Raw genomic sequence first — 23494 nt, forward strand, 5'->3', positions numbered from 1 at the left:
GCGTTCAATTTAAAATTCCATTACAACTCGTACGATTCTTCATCTAAACATCTGCTAGGCAGATAGATGAGTGTGAGAAATTACTATTTCAGTCCCAGGAATGTTCGATATATTTAACTGTATGTAACAAGAAGGAAAAATGTGTCTTTCGTGGTAAATAACGAGAGACGGTGAAGTTTTCTCTTAAGTAAAATGCAAATTCTGCTTATTTTATGTAGATAAAATAACAGTCTAATCAAATATTTCATAATTTTTATTGAAATGTTATTTATATACAGGGTGGGCAAAAAGTCCGTAGAAACTTTGAAAATGAATAAAAACCGGAAAAATAACCGAAATAAAAAACGGTTTGCAGGTTTAGCATCGCTAGGTCACGGGAATTATGTTAAGACCGGAAAAAATAACTAAAAAACAGCCGATAGGTGGCGCTGGTACGAGCGACTTCGGTGGAAATATGCAAATCAGACGGTTATAAGAACTTGCGCTCCTAATCCACAATCAGTTCGCCGTTGTAAACCGTGTATGTGGACCTGCTGCACTTGGGGCCGTTTCTGGATTTGTGACTCGCCTGCAATGTGTTATCACCTGTGGTCATGTGGAACACATACTTTGGTAATAAACGATTTGGAGGCATTCTGTTCGTCATTTGCGTATCATTTCTTTGATTTGTGTACGTCAGCGCCATCTATCGGCTTTTTTAGTTATTTTTTTCTGTCTTAAAAAAATTCCTGTGACCTAGCGATGCTAACCCTGCAAACCGTTTTTTATTTCGGTTATTTTTCCGGTTTTTATGAATTTTTAAAGTTTCTAAGAGGAGTTTTTGCCCACCCTGTAGTTTTCCTCACTACAACTTACACAGCAGCAGCTCATTTCTCGCAAATGGTGCTTTTCAGTGATAATAGTATATAACAGTATATAATATTTAGGATCCTCATTTCCCGTATTTTTATCGAGCAAATATCTCAGCCTAGACATATGGAAACTACCAGAAACAATACCAAAATGATAATTTACGTAATAAATAAAAAAAATTCGAAAGCCCTAACACGCAAACCGCATAACAACATATCTAAGAAAATAAAAATAATGCATAATAGCAAATGCATAAATTAAGCATAAAAAATAATTATAGAAACATAAAACCACAGTAAGAAAAGCTAGAGAACAGTTCTGAAAATAACCATCACAGATTTTTTTTTGAATGCAAGATAAAATATCTGGAAATACATTAGAGCTGCGTAAATGTACAGTACATGAAAATAAGCACTCGCCATAGGAAAACAATACCAATAAAATCGAGTCGAATACCGTATCACATAAAAAAAATCAAGTACTCTCTCTCTCTCTACTAAAATCACGAATAAAGATATTTTTTATGATTTTTATAGCGTAAATAATATTATGACGAATGTATAAATATACATTTTGGAGAAACGTATTTGCTGTGCTCAAAGCTTTTCCCGTGAAATACAGTTTAACTCACTGCAATTTACACAGCTGCAATTCATTTCCCGCAACTAGTGCTTTTCAGTGATAATAGTAATATATGGCAATCTCGCTCCCTTTTGGCGAGTTTTTTTCGGCTATAATTGACATACGCCCGTATATAGGATCCTCATTTTCCGTATTTTTCTCTTGAAAATATCAGCCTAGTGTCATATGAATACTACCACAGAATTCATAATTTATGTCATAAATAAAGATAAAACTCAAAAGCCACAAGCACACAGGCATAAATACTGAGCAAGAAATTGGAAATAATGCTCACACAAAGCTAATATGAATGCCAATTATATGAATAAAAATGATCATAAAAACATGAAATTAGCAAGAAAAGAGAGAAAACTTCTGCAAATTACCATCAGAAAATTTTTGAATGCGAGATAAAATATCTGGAAACACATTAGCCGTGTATGTACATACAGTACATAAAAATAAGCGCTCGCCATCGGAAAACAATACAATAATAATATTCGAGTCGAATACCGTATCACATACAAAAATCAAACACATATACGCAGAATTTATCTTATTCCCAATAGCATGAAGCTGATATGCGGAAAATTAGTGGTGGCATGTACATGATCGTTGATAAAAATAACACATACAGATGTTATGCGGTGGTATGCTCTCGATCAAGGCTACTAAAAAAAACATCGCATCTTTGTTGGCAAGAATATTCTTAGCATAAAAAAATAAATACCAAAGGAATTTTTCTTTCAAATTTATCTTCAATGGAGGCTTTTCTTATCACCGAAAGCAAATGGATTAGAAATAGGAATGTTTCTATCAAAATATGGAATAAGACAATCCTTCAGTATTTTTTCTGAGAAATTGTGTGAGAATACCAAAAAACAATTCTTTCTGAATTTTCGTTTCCGACATGGATTTTTACGTTTTCCAACAGTTTTGAAATTTAAAAAAAAAATCTTAAAAAATTTCAAGAGACAATGAATAATACTCAAAAAAACCTCCAAAGGGCGAGATATTGAAAAGCAATCTTCAGAATGTTTTGAGATTTCTTCAAAAATGGAAACAAAAACATCGGAATTGATGTAAGATTTCCCACATTTATGAGAAAAAAAAAATACAAAAGTGGAAAATTATAAGCCCATTCGGAGATGTGATTGTGTATATGGCTTTTTGTATTTTTCTGAAAAAGTTGAAGTATTTCTAAATTATATATTTTTTTGGATTGAAATACTTTAGGAAGAACATTTTAAGGGTTAAGGTATGTGATTCATTGATGTCAAAAAATATAAAAAGAAATTCTGATATTCAGATTTCTTCAAATTCTTTCTGAACCTTTTTTCAGCCACCTCGTTGGGCCTTTTGTCTGTTTTGTGTTAGGCAATTTGCCTGTTGGGGCGTTTGTATTTGTATTTGTAATATGAATGAATCTCAAATCCTTTTTTGTTGTTTTATGAACTGAACAGTTTCTATTATTCCGAATCAATTTTTATTCAATTACAAATACAAATGCAAGGCCACAACAAGCAAAATGCCCAACAAGGTGGCTGAGAAAAGCATGCCCATAACAAATATGGACGTCATATATTTCTAAAATAACAGCAACACAATTAAAAACGAAATTATAAAAACTAAAGGCTATATATACATGATAAAATATGATACAATGCTCATAAAAAATTACATTGATGTAATGTTATTTTATCATGAACGTAATGTATTAATAATGCATCTTTTTTAAAATTTGCAAAAAAAGAGTATTAGATATGTAAAATATTGTATTAGCATAGGATAGCATATAAAATCAAAAATATGTGTACCAAACTTGAAAAAAATCAGTGGTTGTAAATATTATTTTCAAAGATATTTTTACTAGACCATATAGTTTTTCACCATGTTGAAAAAGGTATGAGATCTCTTAAAGATATTTCTAAATTTTCTCTATATATTTTTTTGTATTAAAATACTTTAGAAAGAACATTCTGTGAGTTAAGGTATGTGATTCATTGATGTCAAAAAAATATATAAAAAATACCGATACGCTTTATATCAGCGTTGGATATAAGTGAGAGTTTTTTCGGACAAAAAGTTGATGGATGGTTGTACCATCTTCCCACGCACATACAAAAAATAATATTAAGTTTGGACCATCTCCCAAAAGACCAGTTTCTGTTATTATAGGATACACAGGAAAACACTGTAAAGGGATCGAAATCGAGTTTTCTTCTGGCTATGTCATAAGAACGGAAAATAAATGCTCTTCTTGACTTTTAAGTCACAAGATGTCCATTAAATAAGCACTTTCCCAAAACACGTCGGATGTCAGAACGCTCTGAAAGATTAACGAGAGAAATCACTATCGAATTTCGATTGATTCAAAATCTTCAATTCGAAGACTTCATGATAAAGATTCCAAGTAAAAATATACAAAAATTCGTTGCTAATAACAAAATAATTGCCGCTAACAACGCTAATGAATCTACGACTAATCGTTTTCGCTCAGACCTTTTTTATGAGATTTTTACGGAATATTTTCAGATGAATTACCTATTTTTCTAAAATGAAGATAATTTGATCGGATGATAAATTGACTGTAACTAAGAACCATGAAAAATATCAGTCTATGTGTCATGATGATGAATAGTGCGAATGAGAGTTTTCTTAGGATAAAATAATTTGTAAAAATGTGCGAAATTCTCTTAAAACGTGAAAAAAAATCAAATTAGAAGCCTCATATTTAGCGTTCAAAAATAAATAAAAGTTTAATTAATTATACCAATGAATATGATTTCTATAACTTTTTCAAATCTGTTTAACCCATTATTTACCATTGTTCTTTTTTTGAGATACTTCATTTCTAATTAAGCAGTGGAATTTTTAGTTTTGATTGTTGCATCTAAATTTTGAGCTGACTGCTATAAACGTTACAAACTCAATAAAAATACTCTAAAAATTGTTAATAAATAATGATTAATTAAATAATAATTAATAGCTTTAGTTTAATAAAACTTTTTTTCCAAATAGTTTTTCTTTCATATTTCATTCATGTTATCATTTTTATGTAATTTTTAAAAAAAAGAAGTTGAATAATAGAATTTTGGCATATACTGGGCTAACTGCAGTTTGTTGTGATATTTCAAAGCATTTTGAAAATATTGAAATTAATTGGTGATTAGGAGAATCATTGTGCTACAACATAGCAAAAACGTAGGTTGCATTTGCATCTATGAATAATTTAATACTTATTTTAGGATGAAGTTTGACCCTTAACAAGGAAAGCTTTATAGCATGAAATTAAATGCTACTTATTATTGTCATTAACGCATCAAATTTCGGTTGATCCTTGACTAATCTGACTTCGGCATAGATTTGTTTATGGGAGATGGGCAAGAACTTGGTTTTCTCAGAAAAAAATCACCTGCGTTTAAGAAATATTTAAAAATTTCTATATTGATTCCATTTATTTTTTTTCTTAATATTTTGTGAACTATATAATTTAGAGAGCTTTTCGGATTTTATTTTTTTGGACATTTTTTTTTTAAATATTAACTTCACGAATAAGCGATTTTTCCAGTGGCATGCAAAGTTTCAAGAAATTTGAATGTTCGAAAAATTGTTTTTTATCTGACAAAAAAAATTTTGAGGAAAGAGCATTTTAATGAAAAACGTTAGTATAATCAATACATGCCATCAAAATATACTGAAATACATTAAAAATGTTTTCAGTGGAGATATAACAAATAATCCAATCATCTCGAAATTTCGGATGCATATTCCTTCATATTAAATATGCAAATGAATCAATTTTCAAGGCCAATGAATGTCAGCTTCGGTCAAAACGCGCGTTTCTACTGCGAGAATAGCATAGTAACGATCGCAGACGGTTTATCTTTTCTCGTTGTCGGCGTTGCAGTTCCCCTGGAGACACATCCAATAATGCTGTTACGACGTTGCCAACTGAACGACTTCGAACTTGGTTGCATAGTTGAGGTGAGTGAAGCTGGCTGGTCATAAAGAGCAATAGACCGCCACATGCACCGTGCTGGCAGCAATGGTTGCTGCAAGGAATTCATCAGCGGAATGAAGGCTCTGGAAGGCCAAGGTGCATGAATGCAAGGCAAGATCGGGTGAATTTGGGACGGGCCCGAACTTTCCCAACAATATCATTGTCCGCTATCTAACGTGCTACAGCCTCTTCCATACCACACATGGTACCTTCCACCATCTCACAGCGTTTGGCTGAGGCGGGGTTACGCTCACAGCGACCTTTAAGACGTCTTTAACCCCACAACATCGGCAGAGTCGTCTAGAGTGGTGTCGTTGCCGATCATCATGGCTGCCAGCAGACTGGCATCACAAAGTGTTCAGCGATGAATCCCGCTTCAGTCTTGGAGCAGATGATAATCGGACCCGTGTGCGGAAGGAAGCCACTCGTCAATGAAAATTCCTAAATCGGTGACCCTATTTGCACCTGAGATAGTAATACCATTCAACTCGTAAGTGAAACGTGGGGTGTTCGAACCAAAATGAGCGACCATGCACTTATCAACATTAAAGGCCATGCTCCATTAGCCCATGCTGCAATCATAATCAAGTTCGTTTGGAGCACCTCCCTATCGCTTTGATTCCCGACTATCCCCCCGATTAGCTTCACATATCCGAAATGGCTAACAATCCCATCGATATCCTGATCGAGTTTACCGATAAAAAGTGAAAGCAGTGCCGTCTTAAGGCATGGGCCCACCCGGGCACGGCCCGGGGGCCTCTAGGTAAGAGGGGCCTCACGAAAATGAGATCCGGTTGAAATTTTTGAGAATTTGCCTTGTAGGGCCTTAGAAAAATCACTTGGCCCGGGGGCCCATGATGCTCTTAAGACGGTCCTGAGTGAAAGAAGTATGGGCGGAAGCATACTTCCTTGAAGAACTCCAGTTTTGACACCTGTCCAATCAGAAAATTCCCCGTTTTCGCCATAACCCATTGTGACCTATCTCTCAACCACGATTCTACCCAATTCAACAAGTTGCTCGCAATCCCAATCTCATGTAAACGCTTTAAGAGTTTGCAATGCTGGACCCAGTCGATCTAATGCCTTCTGGAAATCAAGATAAACTACGTCAACGTTTTTACTATTCCCCAAAGCATAAGTCACGTGATCATAGAAGCAAAGGCGGTTAGTTACACGTGACTTTCCCTTCCTGAACCTTCACTGGTTTTCTAATAATACGTTATTCTCGTCTATCCACCAACTGCATTTGGCAATAATTTCCAGAACTTTCGAAAGAGAGCTCGTCAAACTCAATGGTTCACACGGTAATTCAATAGGTAATTCAATAATTCAACACGGTTTCTCTACTACCTTTTTTAAATATCGGAACCACATTAGCAAGCTTCCATTTCCCTGGACGATACCCTCAGCAACACTACTGCTGTAAATCTGTGCAACTGGACCGAACAGTTGATTCGCACATTCCCTAAGGGTTTTAGGATAAATATCATCTAGTCCCGTGCTTTGCTTTAATCATACATTTTTTAGAAGTTAGAAAAATAGTTGATTAAACTGATAATAATCCATTATATTGCTGTAACTTTAAAATATAAGGAACTCAGGGTTTCTTCAGTATATGTTAAGCATTTTTCATGTCAAGTTTTTGTTATTTGTGTCAAGCGGTGGGTTGAATTAGAGCAAATTGAAATGATTTTCTTTCTTTCTTTCAAACTTCATCACATGGGCAATTTACTACCCACTGAGTTGTGCCGGAAGTGTGGGTGTGCGTGTATACCTAACAGTCTGAGTGCAGTTCTAGTATTGTGTCTGATTTTTCAGTGCTGCCATCTATATTTCAGAAGTGAAGTGAGTGAAGTATAATGATTGAACAATTGTACCGTTGTAGGCCTGTTACTCTCTGTGGGGAGACTTTGCAGTTACACAAATTGAAATGACTGGCTCATTTCTATTTATTGAAAAGAAAACTGACATGAACATTAACCGTGTGTAGCCACTACACTCACATGGTATTCAAAACATGAACTAAAATTTATATGCTTATAATACTAAAAAAACTGAATCCAAATTTTTTTTCATTTATCTAAGTAACAGCATCTACTTTTACAGCATAGAGTAAAGTTTAAAAATTTCCAACATTTTTCCCGTATATAAACTATACTTTACGGTATTATATTGTGCAATGTTATACATTTTTTATGGTTTCCTCTTTATAGCGAGCATTCTCGAAGCTGTAAATTTTATTGGCTTCGAACAACTTGGGAGTTTCCTAGCTCGAGAGCCTATAGGTGCATCAAAATTATTGTCGGAACGAAAAAAACTGAATGGAACTCTCCTTCAAAGCTGAGAAACTCGATTGTACAACATGCTCGTAATAAAAAAAAAGGGAATAAAATAGTGAAAGGAACACATTTCTTTCCCGAAAAAATATCCCGATATTCACGTAAGATTTCTTTATAAAAATCACTAGTGAAATATTTCACCTTAATAGTTTGTGAAAGCCATTTTTTTTAGAGAATCCGATAGCTTCGCGTGTTTAACAGATCACTGATATAATGAAAACTGAGCTTTGAATAAAAGCAGTATATCTTGGATGGTGTGTTTTGTGTTTTTGTTGCAGACCTGTAAACTTTTTATTTTAAAGCGTTGGGCAAAAGGTGAAAGCTTCGCTTTTATTGTGTGTATTAGTTGATGTGCGAGTGTTTTCTATACCAAAATAACAAAAGAAGAAAGCTTTTATCACGGAGAAACTACTGTATATAGGGATTTCTCTGGCATCCAAAACACGAGTAAACAACTTCACCAGTGACGATAATAAAGTTTGTTTTAGGGAATGAAAAAAATAAATTAAATTTACGAGATCCCACACGAAACAAGATGAACTCCCAGCTTTCTACAGAAGAACAATCAGATATTTTTTTTTTTTCGTTCTCGACGTAAATCTTTTTAACACTTTAGTCCCCTTGCATTACAGGAGCATACAATTGAATTGTTCTGTAATGATAGTTTGAGGACTCATAAAGCAATCGGAGAAGAATTTACCCTTAGAGAACACAAGTGTCGCCTGATATTGTCTGATGGCATTGGGAAGTTTTCGATGTTCTTAAACGAGGCTGTGAGTTACAATCGTAATGAAAAGTAAATGACTTCCGTAAAAAAAGCGTATTTTCCTCGCGGAAAACCTTAGTAGCTATTTACAGCAAGAGGAAATTTCACGTTGTTCAAAATGGACTTTCATACCGTCATTCATTTAAGAATGACAATCATTGAATGATCTGGGGCCGCGTTTCGCAATAAAAAATTACTCTAATTTTATAAATTTGGAGGAATATTTTTGTATATTTAGGGTGGGAAAGTACAGGGCGTTTCAAAAAGAATCATGCGATTTAAAAAATCATAACTATTCAGCTTTTAATCAGTTTTTGTCGAATAACGTATAGGTAGAAAGAGAGAAATCTCGAGTTTCGCCCAGTTGCCGACAGGTAGAGCTAACGCTCTTCCTTCGGTCACCACTTCAGTGTTTGTCAAGATGGCGACTGCACAATAGAAATCGTTTTGCGTTCTAAGCTTCGCGAAGTGTGAGTCCGTAACAGCTATTCATCGTGCTTTTCGTCGACATTACCCTGGTGTTGAACATCCTACCGCTCAGAGCGTTAGGCGATGGTATAAAAACTTTCGAGACACGGGTTGTCTGTGTAAAGTGAAATCCCCTGGCCATCCGCGCATATCAGCGCATCCGACAGTTTCGCACGTAGTCCACAGAAACCCACTCGCAGTGGACGCAAACATGCTCGCAAAAGTTTGGGACAAATTTGACTACCATATAGACATACATATGCCGTGCATCCCAAGGTGGACATATTGAGCACCTTTAATTTGGTTTGTAAAGAAACTTTATGATTAGCCATGTAATATAAAATTAATCTTAAGTGTCTATGTTCAACAGTTTTCGTAATATACGCATTTCAAATCGGGTGATTCTTTTTGAAACACCCTGTATTAAAATCAACAGCTTTTTTTTTTTCGTTGTCAATAGCTATCCGGTGTGTTCATGTAGGCCTACATGTGTGCTTGGCTTCTTTATATAATGTGCAATGTGAGATGTGAGAAGAAACAATTTTTAACAGGCTCGTGTATTTTTTCCATTGAGATCAGATAAAAACAGCAAACAAAATTAAAAAAAAAATTCAAGTGGTCCTTAATTCTGTAGTGGAAACACTTTGTTTATGAAACGATTATTCTGACTGCTAAATAAATTTTTAAACTTATAGGCGTCTGAAATTTATTTTGAATTCTCCTCAAGGATTATATTATTGCAGTGAAGAGTAATGTACAGAGTTTAGTCCTTGTTTCTTCTGGACTTTCTTGTTAACCGATACAGGGTGAACTTGACCAAAGGAAGGGGGTGATAGACGAGCCCATGTGCATAAAACATCATAGCAACCCTGTCCTATCCCTAACCGTTTTTGATTTGTGGTGGATAATAGATTATGGAAGAAAATTCATTGAACCTGAAAAAAAATTTCTAAATTTTTTAAGTTTGTGAGAGACCTACATACAAGCTAAGAACATATCTGGAAATAGCAAAAAAAAAAAAAAATTCTTATAACATCATTTTAATCAGAATATCTGGATTTAATAGCGAGCTAAAAGCACTGAAAGATTGACGAAGTGCAAAATCGAATTGACGCCAAAGTCTATAACCGCCAGTTCCTCAAACATACTTCTAGCTCAATCGGTCAAATTCTCTATTCAACTTGTCTATTCTACCAAATTTCGAAAAAGCCTACAATAAACCATGTTGGTGTTCTAGCTCAAGAGTAATTTAGCCTGTTGTTATATATATAGCAATATATTACTGAAATCGGGATCATTCGGAATTGACAGTTACAGATTTTGGCAACAATTTGATTTGGTACTTCTCCAATCTCTCAACGCTTCTATAGATCGCTATATATCCTGATAGAGTTGATGTCTCCTTATAGGATTTTATTAAATTAAAACGGTATTAAATTGTCACCAAAATCTGTAACCACCGATTCCGAATGTTCGTAAAATGTTTACTTCGACGAACGCCGATTTCAGTGATGTATTGCAAGCAAAAGGCTATATTACTCCTGAATTAGAACACCGATATGGTTTATTGTAGACGCTTTCGGAAGCTGGTAGAATGGACAAGTTTTCGGTGAATTTGATCAATTTTAGAAAGAAGGGTGTATGAAGAATTGGCGGTTATAGATTTAGGCTTAAATTTCAGTTTTGAACTTTGCTAATCTTTCAGCGTTTGTAGCTCGCCATTAAATCCAGATATTTAAATTCAAATGATGTCCCTATAGGTTTTTTTTGGTCTTTCCAGATATGTTCTTAGTTTGAGTTCGGGTTTCTTAGAAACTTATGAAATTTAGGTTTTTTCAGACTTGACGTATTTTCTTCCATAAACCGTTATCCACCATAACTCGAAAATGGTTAGAGGTTGCACAGAGTTGCTGTTGTGTTCTAATGCTTCACATAGGATTGTCTATTACCCCCTTCCGTTTGGCAGATTAGGTCATGTTCACCCTGTATATGAATGACAGAGAAAAGTCCAAAATACCCAAAATAGAAAACAAATATTTCCATAGACAGATCATACAGAGCTCTTAGGAATACGTGAGGATCATGCTGATCCCTTGGGAATGCGTGAATATCATTTAAAAAAAAAAAAGTGCTGCAAACTCTTTAGCTTTCCTTAGCAGCCTGTTTCTGCATGGGTGATGGTAATGGTAAGAGTCCTGTCGAAGGTTAGGTTTGATTTCTTTGGAATGTTTTTACACACACACACACACACACACACACACACACACACACACACACACACACACACACAAATTGAGAATTATAACGTTAAAGAAGATGGAGATCTTCTGACGTCAGCTGATGAGAATAAAATTCAATGTTCCTGTGGGCTGTTCATACACGAACTACAGAAAGAAGTATACAATCAAAAGTGTTGGTACATGAAAACCATTTGGTTCAGCTTAGAGCAAGAGATCCATGCCATCAGGTTTGAGCACATACAACCAGTTCTTTCCGAAACACCTTACTATTTAACTTCTGAACATGGATGATACAGAAAAATTTACAAACATCATATTGACTTCAACAAGGATTCAGACTTAACAAAGCCGGTTATTATGTTCGGTGTGGAATTGGAGTGATAAAAACAGTTGAGAGTGTTCTAATTTTGAGAGAGAAAAGCTTTATACTTCCATTTTTGATTTTTTACCAGTGTCACCGCTGATGGTTTTCTGTCGCAGTTATAGATGTTGGATGTATGAGAGGAAAGTTGGAAATGCAACGTAATTTAGGCAGTAAATAAGTTTGAGAACACCGACGTACGTTTCGACGCTCATGGTTGCCGTTTTCAAGACGAAAACAAGAAAAATCTCCTAACTCAACGGAAATCATGGTCAAAATGAATGAGCGCCTGCGGGGATTATAGTTGTTTGCTTCAGGTGAGTATTTAATTCCCATGTTTGACGCCAGAGTTGTTGCCATCTGTTGTCAGCGACGTCATGTGAATAACTTGATCCCAACGAATATCACCCAGGGTTTTTTTTTTTCAAAATGAAATTGTGGTAGGGCAATGGGATGGAGAACATTGATTTTGTGTCGTTTTCTAATTTTTCTTGAAATGTCTTGATATAGGTGCCCTCAGAGAAGTCAAAAAAGCAATGGGTACGGTATCAAACTTTTTGGATCACGTTAGCCTAAAAAAAACCTTAACAGAAAAGCCTCACCTTAGTCTCGTAAGATGGCTATATTTTATGGTTATATTTTAACCACTGGACCTAGCATAATAACCCAGAAAAGACATCACGCAGACTTAATTCTATCAGGGATTGTTTTTATTCACAAAAAAAACAACAACAAAAAAACATCTGTATACTCCGTATGTTTCGTGCAAAACGTAAATCTCTCTATCCAGACTCTCTTTCCATTGTTATTCCTTCTCCGTCGGTTTTGCATTTCAGTCTGTTAATATTTAGAGACCGTGTCCGAGAAATGTGGGTACATGGAATTTTTCTTGCCAGCAGAGGACAATACGACGGATGCTCCTGTCCTCACTGATTTGTTGCCCTGTCTTGCAAGACGATGGGGCAGAATAGAGCAGCCATACACATACATGTTTACTGTTTCTTCCTCGAAACTCCATTACCAAGAGTAAGGAAAACATATTTCACTTTTACCTTACACTCTTCTGATTTTATTTCGAGTGAATTATGTCGTCATACATAGAATAAGAGATGTACTGTAGTTATCTGATAGAATGAAAGACATTTCTCTTGAAACCAATTGTGTAATTTGATTTAGATTCGGACAAGAATCTATTTTTGGTCAAATTTCTATAAATTTCGCAGTTAACTGGGACAAATGAAAATCCAAGGCCGATAACGACACTAGCATAAGGATGTTCGACCATCAGGAGAGTGATCCTTTAGGAAAAGTGGTCTGGGAATGTGCCGTTGATCATTTGAGTGTTTTGTAAATGTGCCACGGGTCACTAAAAAAAGATATGTGAATGTGCCACGGTGCAATTAAGTGATTTGAAACAGCACCGTCGGTGATGTAAGTGACCTGTAAATGTGCCGCAGGACACTTGAGTGCTCTGAAACTGAGCCGCGGGTCACTCAAACGGCTGATCTGTAAATATGCCGCGGGTCACTGAAGTGATCTGGGATTGTGCTGCGGGCCACTAAAGTCATGTGGAATTTCACCGCGGTCACTTAATTGAGATCTGGGAATGCGACGCGCAGTTCATTTTACAAAAATAAGGTTTGAGGTCATGGGCATGACTTCGAGGGTAACATTTGGCTCACGGGCCATGAGTTGAGCATGTATGCTCTAACACAGTTTCCCAACCTTTTTTGTGTCCCATCGCTGACTTCAGAAATTTTTTTTCTAACATCGCCCCCAACGCAATCCAACCCATAGAATCCTATGTTATACTCGTAGTTTTTATCGCCCCCTTGAAACTTTCCATCACCCCCAGGGAGCGTTAACGCCCACGTTGGGAATCACTGCTCTAGCACCTCACTCTTTCTCCATTCAATGTTCTCAAATGATTATTATGCATCTAAATACTTGGCAATTTACTGTCAGCGTTTTTTAAAGAATATACAACAATACAATCAAACTCGGTTTTAATGCCTTCGGTTGTGACGGCACCTCGGCTATAACGTAAATAATTGGCGGTCCAGGTTGATTCGCATAGAGAACAATGCTAATGAACCTCGCTTATAACGTCGATGAAAAAGAATCATCTTGGATATAACAATAAATAATAAGCTTAGAGCTTGTTACCTTCAGGGAATGTTCGTCTGTTATATATACTGTTCATACCTAACGTTCAAAAAAAAATTACTACATTGATTGAGACGCTTCGACCATGACCAGTATACAAGACATTTCCGTGTATTTTGCCCATCCCTGCTATATCTGATAAAAAATATCCCGCATTTTCAGCGAAGTCTAGTTTAATTCGTAATCTCTACAAGAATCGAATTACAAGAATCGAATTACAAGAATCGAATTACAAGAATCGAATTACAAGAATCGAATTACAAGAATCATTGAAGGTAATTTGTATAATTTATAAATTGTGCCATAGTGAATATGGCTATAGAGATTAATTATACAAGGTGTCCTATAATTGTTAATGCGGCATTTATCTCATGAACCGTCAGTCGTGTAGATATAGTTCCAATTCAAAAAATGCTCAAACGGCGTTCAAGCATTACCCTGTACCAGTTATGAGAGTGAGAATACAGTGTGTAACAAAGCAAAATATCTCTAAATTTTTATACGGTGCACTTGTCCTCCAACTTCCAATTAGATAGCTGTTGCTCCGTATTCCCTGAGGCCAACATGAAAAAAAATTTCATGTTTCCAAGTGTAATATTCGCTAAGACATTTTAATTCAAAAATCAGAGGAGATTTATGAAAGAACAGCAAAAACTGGCGGACAACGCTCCTTTTCCCTATTCATGCTGTCCTTTGCCAACTTTTCTCCGATTTTAGAATTCGAATATCTCTGCGAATATTGCAGTTGGAAACTCGGAATTTAGTTTCTTTAGTTGGCCTCAGGAGAGACAGAGCAACAACTTTCTAATTGGGAGTTAGAGGGCAGGTGAACCATATAAAAATTTAGATTTTTTATTTTGTTACACACTGCATTTTCACTCCCAAAACTGAAATGGGGTAATTTTTTAACGCCTTTTGAACATTTTTTAAAACGGAACTATACCTACCTCTACGACGGACGGTTGATGAGATAAAAGCCACATTAGCACTTATAGGTCACCCTGTATAGCATTCTCCTGTACTTGAAATATTTATTCTTTTCTCGTGTAATACATTTTTGCAGACTTACTGTAGCACTGTATTTTTTCCCAAGGGTTATTTCTAAGCAATATTTGGCAACTTCGACGACAATTGGCAACATGTTTGGTGAGAATTGTGATATCACCCATGGATTATCTTAATTTCCCGTATTTTTATGTATCGAATATGGTTACCATAAGTGAAATTAAAACTTCTTGCTCAATACTTAATTGCATCTGATTATACAGAGTGGGCGGAAAACACATTTTAAAAATTAATATAAAAAAAATCAACCAATTAACCCATAAAAATGCGTTTGCACCAGAATACTTATCCGGGCGTGGAGTTTTTTTTTGATTTACATAATAAAAAAAGCTCAAAATTCCACTAACATATGGTACTGCATCACAAAAACTTGGCATAACACGTAAAATGCCACACAAGCAGTGCATATTGAATGTTTACTGCGATATGCGTTACGTAAAACTACTACATTTCAATATGAGCACCCTTTCTAACTCGTGCTGCACCTAAATGGGTGAAAGGGTGCACTTTTTTAAAGCATTTTGGCACACCAATTGCACAAATCCCAATCTTTTTAGTCTAATTTTATGATTTTTTACTGATTTTTAAAATGTGCCCAGGACTTTTCGCCCTGCATTTTTTTTTAAAATAAAAAAAAAGGTCTTATAACGTCAACCTCGGTTGTAACGACTAAAATTCGATGACGCTCTACCTGAGTTTGACTGTATATGAATTTCTAACAAAGCTACAAAAATGAATTTATAGAAGAAGTAAAACGAAATTATGATAAAATGGTAATTTAATCGAAGATGTTATTTGTATTAGAAATCTAAACAAGAGTCTCGCTGATGTATTTTCAAAAGACTTACAAATGTGTAACTTCATTGGAGGAAACCATTTAAACATGCTTATCCGGCATAACTCCATGACCCTAATTGGATTCTTGCAGTAATCGTCACCATTTGAATTCGATGCTCGAGTAAGTATTTTCGGCTAGACGGAGTTCTGACGTCAACGTAGAGGAAAGTATGGGTAAAACCAAGTCCTGCGCGTCATGATCTCTTAATGTATTTCGAGTCATTTAGCGAGAAGATCATGATTAGGTCGATGATACGCCTCGCGGCAAAGAAGGTGAGATGATAGTGATGATGTTCGTCGCTCAATTAGGATTCCCAAACTTGCAAGTTAAATCACTATTTGCTGAAGGGAGAAAATGTTCGAGTGAGAGAGAGAGAGCTTAAACTTATTCCATGCAATCATCCTCTCTCTTTACCCAATAAACTGCTGTTGCAGACTTGGTTAGCTGATCTGAAAATTCTGTGGGAACTTTTTCGCCTAAGGAGATTAGGATCTACTTTAATTAACAGGATCTCGTATATTATAACTTTTTTATAATTTCTGCCAAGATAATAACGTACAAGAAAATATTTCCTTTCTTTAAGCATTAAAAAAGCTTTTCGAGATTTGAGGTTAGCCTTAAGCCAGTTCCCCACCAGCAAGACTCTGCAGAATTCAGCAGAGAAAAAAAACCTGTTTTGTCGTGTGGCAAAATCCACCATTTAAATAGCCCTCGCTGGGCTAGTCACTCCTCAAAACCGGTTTTTGCGTTGTGGAATTCTGAAGAGCTCCGACAACACCATCTATAGCAGAAAGCCTCCGTGCGAAGCTCGTGATGTCACTGAAGAAGTCCATTTCACCTATAGTCATTGGATATCTTGCAAAAAAAAAGGTAAAGACATCGCATGCAACGGCCTGCTATATCCAATGGGTACAGGTGAAATGGACTTCTTGAGTGACGCCAAAGCTTCGCGCGTAGGCTTTCTGTTATAGATAGTGTTGGCTGTGCTGGTGTGGATCCGGCTTTAGACAAAGGTTTAGTGCTATAGAGAGTGTAGTGAATCTTCTGTTCTCTCACGATGGCTGTGGTAAATCTGGTACGATAATCGTTATTCAGGGCTTTTATCTTCTTTCCAATACACAGAAAATGGTTCAAAAATGTGGTTTCAGACTTTAAAACCCCATCACTAGCATTGACGAGATATCTCGCTTTTTCAAAGGCCTTTTATTTTTTACCAATGACAAGCCTAGATATTTTGTGAACCCGATTTCTCCATAGAGCACATTTTTATACCCCTTTTGCTTTGTACCGGCTTAAAATTGAAAGAAAACCTACTTCATAAAAATTGAATGACATTTCACGATTTAGTGATTTCTGCTATGCCGGTTAAATGCTTAAAGGAAAGTTGACTATGATCTGAGGCATCGTAAAAATCTTTTTATTCATTTATTTATTCGCGCATCTCAACAGGCTGAGCCTAAATACAGAAATGGAAAACCACCACGGACATAAAAATACCAAAAATACCATAAAGTAATGAAAATATAAAAGGAAAGTAAAATAATAACAATAACAATTCATCAAATTTTTACACGTTAAGAATTAGATCGTCAAACAGACACATGATACAAAAATATATATACATATTCGAAAATACACATTGATAATTCGATATAAGGAAGACAAAGTCACGTCTAGCTAAAATTAAAAAAAAAACCGAAAAATAGATGAAGTGCAGAAAAATACAATATGCAGAGAGATAAGTAAACAGAAGGAAATTAATATGAAAAACAGAATAAAAACGAAAAAAATCATGATCCCAAAGCATAAAAAGCAACATTAATGAGAAATATGTACAGTACAAAGTGGAATGAGGAATCTTCATGAACAATATCTGAAAATTGTTGTGTTCGGTTTTTTATTTTTATTGTTTTTTTTAATCTATTAATAGGCGCCATCTTTTTATGTATTTTTCCCCTTTGTTTGCGTTTCTTGAGAGTAATCTGTTTATTGTTTTTACTAATATTGATGCTTTTTCTCACCAGTTCTATTGATTATTTCAATTTGAGATGACATGCAATGTTTTTTTTTTTATCATATATTGTATTTTATTTGTGTATACATGTGCATTTTATTGTTTATGTATTCGGGGATTTTTTAAACATATTTATTAGTGTCATTATTTATGCACACATAAGTTTGTGTGTCGGATTAATTTATTGTTTTTACTGACATCCCCTGTTTTTTGTTTGCAATTTCATTGATTTTCTGTATTGTGCACCTAGTGAAGTCAGAGCCCTTTGGCCTTTCACAGGTTTGTATGTTACATAAAATAAAATGAAAATAAAATTAAAATAAAATAAAATGAAAATAAAATGAAAATAAAAATGAAAATAAAATGAAAATAAAATGAAAATAAAATAAAATAAAATTAAAATAAAATAAAATTAAAATAAAATAAAATTAAAATAAAATAAAATGAAAATAAAATAAAATGAAAATAAAATAAAATGAAAATAAAATGAAAATGAAAATAAAATAAAATAAAATAAAATTCACCGGCATTGTGAAATTTCTACATGCTCGCCAAATGGGTGAAGCATCCAAAATGTTCGTGCGCGCACTCGAGGTGAATAAAAAACCATTGCGGGAACTATGAGCCCGTCGCTTGCGAGATAGCACGAAGATGTTTATTAGGCTCGTCACAAATTAGAGTGATCAATATTCTGCCGTGGAAAACTGTGTAGAAATAATAGTTCTCGCATTATACGTCTGCTATCGAGAGATGTTATCTTGAAAAAAAGAGAGAAGATCCGGAGTAGGTGCATCAGGAACGTACACCCCAAAAGCCTTTCCGGGAAATTACCAAAAGCCCTGTAAAATGTCATAACTTTTTAAATGAGAGAAGTACATGAGAGGAAAATGATTCATTGAGAAACTAACTTTAAAAATATCTTGGCTTGTCAATACTAAAGAGGCTTTTAAGGGGGCGAAATACCTCGTCGATGCCACTGAAAGGGTCTTAAACGAAACTTCCATTGGTGTATAACTTATAGTTTCAGATTGGTTAAAACGTCGAAAAAAAATTTACCTGATATTGAACTGAACCTTTATGTATTGTGGTATGGTAACAATCACACACATCCATGGTCCACGTTTGGCTCTTTAGGCCTGAAATTTTCCAACACTGACAGCAACCGTGGAAACCTACGTTCTTCTACTCTCACAGCAAGTTACACACAATAATCCCAATATCATATTAAATCCAAATCTTAACCCTCTCCCCGACATTGATGAGATATTTCGTTTTTTTAAAAGCTCATTTGATCATTTTTATCGCACCACGGTCATTTTCTGCACACGAGGGCTAATTAGACCGGGACCTTCAATTTATTGCCGATTCCGAACGGCAGGCTTGTTTTCTATACTCATCGAGAGGTTGGTGCGCTAACCTCTCGATGGGGGACTCCGTGCGGTAGCAACTTTTTGCTGCGGTCAAGTCGCCGTTTTTTGTTGTACCCCTGTGTCAGGAAAGTTTTCTGACAAGGACGAACCGGGTATCGAACTCACGACACCTCTATACATCCTTTGGTACTTTAGGCAAGCATCTTACTGACCGGGATACCGCGCCCCTTTTTTCTTAAAAGCTTTCTATTTTAGGAATGATAGGCTCAGATATTTTGTAAAGTTGATTTATCGATAAAACACAATTTCCTATCCCCTGTACTTTGCACCAGCTAAAAATCGGGTAAAAAAGGAAGCCTACTTCATGGAAAAAAGATATTGCATTTTACGGGGGGAAGGGGGCTGGCTATAATGATTTCTGCTATGTCGGGGAAAGGGTTAAGGTATGCTCTCTCCAGGGAACCCCCGTATGGCGAATCACATTCCCAGGATCGGGGTAAGTAACTTATAACTTGCGGTGTATCAGGTTGGTCTGAACTTCGGAAAAATATTTGACATCAAATTTAATTTTTCATGATCTTTTTCTTGCGTCATGGTGACACTCTCACTGTAAAAATTAAGAATCTTCCAACACTGATAATGGCTGAGGAAAAGCCTACATTCTTTTACTCTCACTGCAGGATATCTACAATATTAAATCTGAAGCTTAACTAAAGATGGGCCGAAATTATCCGGTTGAGTGAATAAATGAACAAAGAAATTAAGGTATTTGGCGATTCCGTAGGCACAGAACCTATTGATCCGAAGATGATGCCACTCTCCGCAATTAATACAAAGGTTTTAACAGCTTGCTGACGCAAAAATTAATCCAGGAAAGAAAGGTTAACTGCGTTTGCGGGGAATGGAATTCACTCTCTCATTTGCGGAGGGATGGATTCGTCGCAAAAGCAGTTGAATTTCTGTCCTGGATCTATCTTTGCATCAGCCAGCTGTCGAAACCTTCGTATTAATAGCGAAGACTGACATCAGCTTCGGATAAGTCGCCATCTTATGGCAAGGAAAGCAATGAGCGTTTTGGTGTGGGTTAGGTCTGGCTATCCATGTGCAGTCCAGTTCATCGCACACGAGCTCTAAGGACAGAGGATTCATTGCCTTTGTAGCGTAGTGGTCTAACGCACTCATCCGGTAAGTGCGAGGGCGTGGGTTCGATTCCCCGCATAGGCAGTGGAACTTTCTTTCTTGTATTTTTCTTTGCATCGGTCAGCTGTCGTGTCAAAACCGATTACAGGTATTATTGAAAGCCTTTTTTTAAGATAATAACTTGTCTCGGGAATAATAGATGACATTTAATAAGTCATCTTTTCAGGGGTGAAACGGTGGTAAATTGCTCCATGGTGATGATCTAAGGTTGTGCGCAGTCGCAAAGTATTTTTAACCCTATCCTTTTGGAATAGTAGGAATCACTAAACCCCCTGTAAAACGATTTCGCCTAGAGAAAGATTACACAAGTTACACTACTTCACTTGACCACGAAGGTCCGCTTGAATTGGCTACATAAAAATATTTGCCCCTTAAAACATCAGGAAATTCCCGGATATCGAGTGAAGAGTCCGTTATTTATTGAATCGAAGTGTTTTTTTTTTTGTTTGCGGGTCGTGAAAAGAAAACAATTTGTTTGAAATCATTGTACAATCACTAAATGGACGTCCGTAAAAGTCAGATAGAGGAGAAAACGAAACTTCACACGCATTATTGTGCAGAGTCATTGAAAACGTGACCAGCTTCGCAAAAAGGACGTACAAAAGGAGCAGGAGGAGGAGAAAAAAAAAACATGAAAAGAAAATTCGGCCAATAAAGTGAATGCAAACTGCAAAACGAGAGAGCTTTTACAGATTTTCGCTCAGTCAGCATTTAACCTTGTGAAGGATTAAAACGTGGAGACGTGAAATTTCACAGAAACGCGGCAAAAAAAAAAAATAAATAAAGTAAGAAAAAGCCATTTTCTTCAGCAAAGAATCACATCTAGTCTGTCTCGCTTGTCTGCGTGAATTTCCGACATTCACTTTCAATTTTCTCTTTAAAATTTCACCCGGATGTCAGGAGCATTTACGGAAATCAGCCCTTTAGCACTTTTTAAGATACCATTAAATGTTAGTTCGTTCAATGTTTTATTTGCTTTCACGGATCTTTAAATTCTCGTTCTCTCTCTTCGAGTATAAATACATTAAAAAAAAAAAAAAAAAATCAACTTTAATTTCCTGAAGGCGTAAGGGAGAAAGTGAATTTTTTTCACACAGTTCCGTTTTTTCTTCTGACATAGCTCGAAAGAGTTTTCTGTTTTAATTTAAAACTTTGTCACCCTATCGAAGTTGTTTAATCACAGGTAAATAATACGACTAATACAGTAATTGAAGAAATTATGTAACTCCAGATAAGTTTTATAAGTTTATAGGCGAAAGATTGAAGCATATTTTATCAGGGCTGAACGATCAGAAAAAAATTTTTAGGCACCAAATTTTTTTCTATCCAAAATAATGAATAAATAATTGATAATAAGTAATAGAATAAATGAAAAATTAATAACAAGTAATAGAATAAATGAAAAATTAATAACAAGTAATAGAATAAATGAAAAATTAATAACAAGTAATAGAATAATGGAAAAATTAATAACAAGTAATAGAATAAATAATAAAATTAATATTTTTATCTATAATATTTCCTGTTGACAGATATGCCACTATAAATTCCGAGCATTTTGCGCTGAAATTTAGTGGATACAACTTGGAAAATCTGACTATCACAAAGTTGTACTGTGAGAAGGGGTAACCCTTTGGACAGATAATATTTCTCTAAATAACTGTCACAAATAATAATTAATTAAATGACTCATTCGTAATTAAAAGATGAGTAATGATTATGACCAATAACATAATATTTTAAACAAATATTCATATTTTCAGCTAGAGACATTACAAAAACAACAAAAACTGTCAAAAAATAGCCCCTGTTTACTTACATAGATACTTTTCCTAATTGAAAGTTTGTTTTTATAACCAACGGTTATGAGTAATTTGAGGTGGAACGGACTCAATTTTTCACCCTGTATATAATAGCATAAAAAAAACTAATATAACAGGGCAGTACTAATTTTCATATTTCTATCCAAATATTAAAACTTTGGACAATTATTCGTTGGAATATTTAGACGCGTATAGGATGGAACTCACACATCTGTTTCGCGCGTAAGACCCTATTGTACGATAAAACTCTCTTAAGGTACTTGCAAAACCCATCTTTATAGAGAAACCCGAAAAAATCTAGTAACAATTGAAACAAAATGCTCAAATCCTCGGATAATACATAAAAGAACATGTTGATTTCACTCTTTTCTCTACTACACATAGGAAACAAACACAACGTATAAAATATTAGAGCTCGCATGGAAGAGAACAACACAAATAAAATATATAAAATACTATTACTTTTTTCTTATATATATATTATTATTTTCGGTTTACAGAGTTAGGAAACTGTATTATGTGGGTAAAAGATTTTTGTGCCCCGGAAAAATAATGCGTTTTTTTGCTCAACAATCCTGAATTGCCTGAAGATATATGATTTTTACCGAAAAAAAATAGAATTTCCGTTGAACAAAAATAAACTTCAAACGCTGTTTCACATCGAGAAGCTAAAAGATTTCTCCCTTTCTGTGTTTTATCCTTATCTTATTCTAGTTTTCTATCCATTGGCCTTTAGAGATCAAAACCCTTCCTTTAGTGGAGGCATAAAAAACAAAGTTTTACTGTTTTCTTGTCCAAAAAACATCCTTTGGGGAAACCATGTGTGAAATCTACCAGACATGAAGTTGCTGAAAACTACTGGGGAAATGAACAAAAAGACATTTTTAACGAAATGGCTTCATTTTTAACGTTCAACGTTCATTCGAACGATTTTGAGCTATTCGTAATACTCGGATTAGTTGCTGTGTGCCGTCTTATAAGTTTACAAAAAGTGTTATATGTATGCATCTGATGTGTACAACTGGATGCTTCCAAATAAGCATTTCCATGACTGTAAGACGATTTATACAACTATTCTCAGTATGGGTTTGGAGATCTGCCAAAAAAATCGATAAATGCGTGAATACAATGATACCGGGCAGTGTATATCTTGAAAGAAAATTTCTTGAAAATTTTATTTTGAAAGCCATAAAAGTACGGTGAAGTTTTGAATGCGTACATTTGTTTCGAATGATCCCGAAGCATTTGGATTTTGAGTTTGATGTGATACCGGAATAGAGCTGAAAATATTTGAACATCAAGGGATTAAAAGTTACTTTAAATGTATGTTAATTTTAAATTATATTGTATAAATAATGGTTGAATAAA

The 23494-nt window shown here is 35.2% G+C and overlaps 1 long non-coding RNA gene across 1 annotated transcript in view; it reads right to left on the bottom strand.

Annotated features, from left to right (window-relative positions):
• The window catches only part of LOC149072586 (uncharacterized), a 46050-nt gene extending 30205 nt beyond the window's left edge, over window positions 1-15845 (bottom strand). The window contains exon 1 of the long non-coding RNA XR_016194386.1: window positions 15730-15845. This is a non-coding gene — a long non-coding RNA (uncharacterized LOC149072586). The remainder of the gene's footprint in view (window positions 1-15729) is intronic.
• Window positions 15846-23494: the final 7649 nt, after the last annotated feature.

Source organism: Pholcus phalangioides, unplaced genomic scaffold, assembly GCF_987345545.1.
Source record: "Pholcus phalangioides strain wild (caught in Gottingen) unplaced genomic scaffold, Ppha-v1.0 ptg000017l_1, whole genome shotgun sequence".
NCBI lineage: Eukaryota > Metazoa > Arthropoda > Arachnida > Araneae > Pholcidae > Pholcus > Pholcus phalangioides.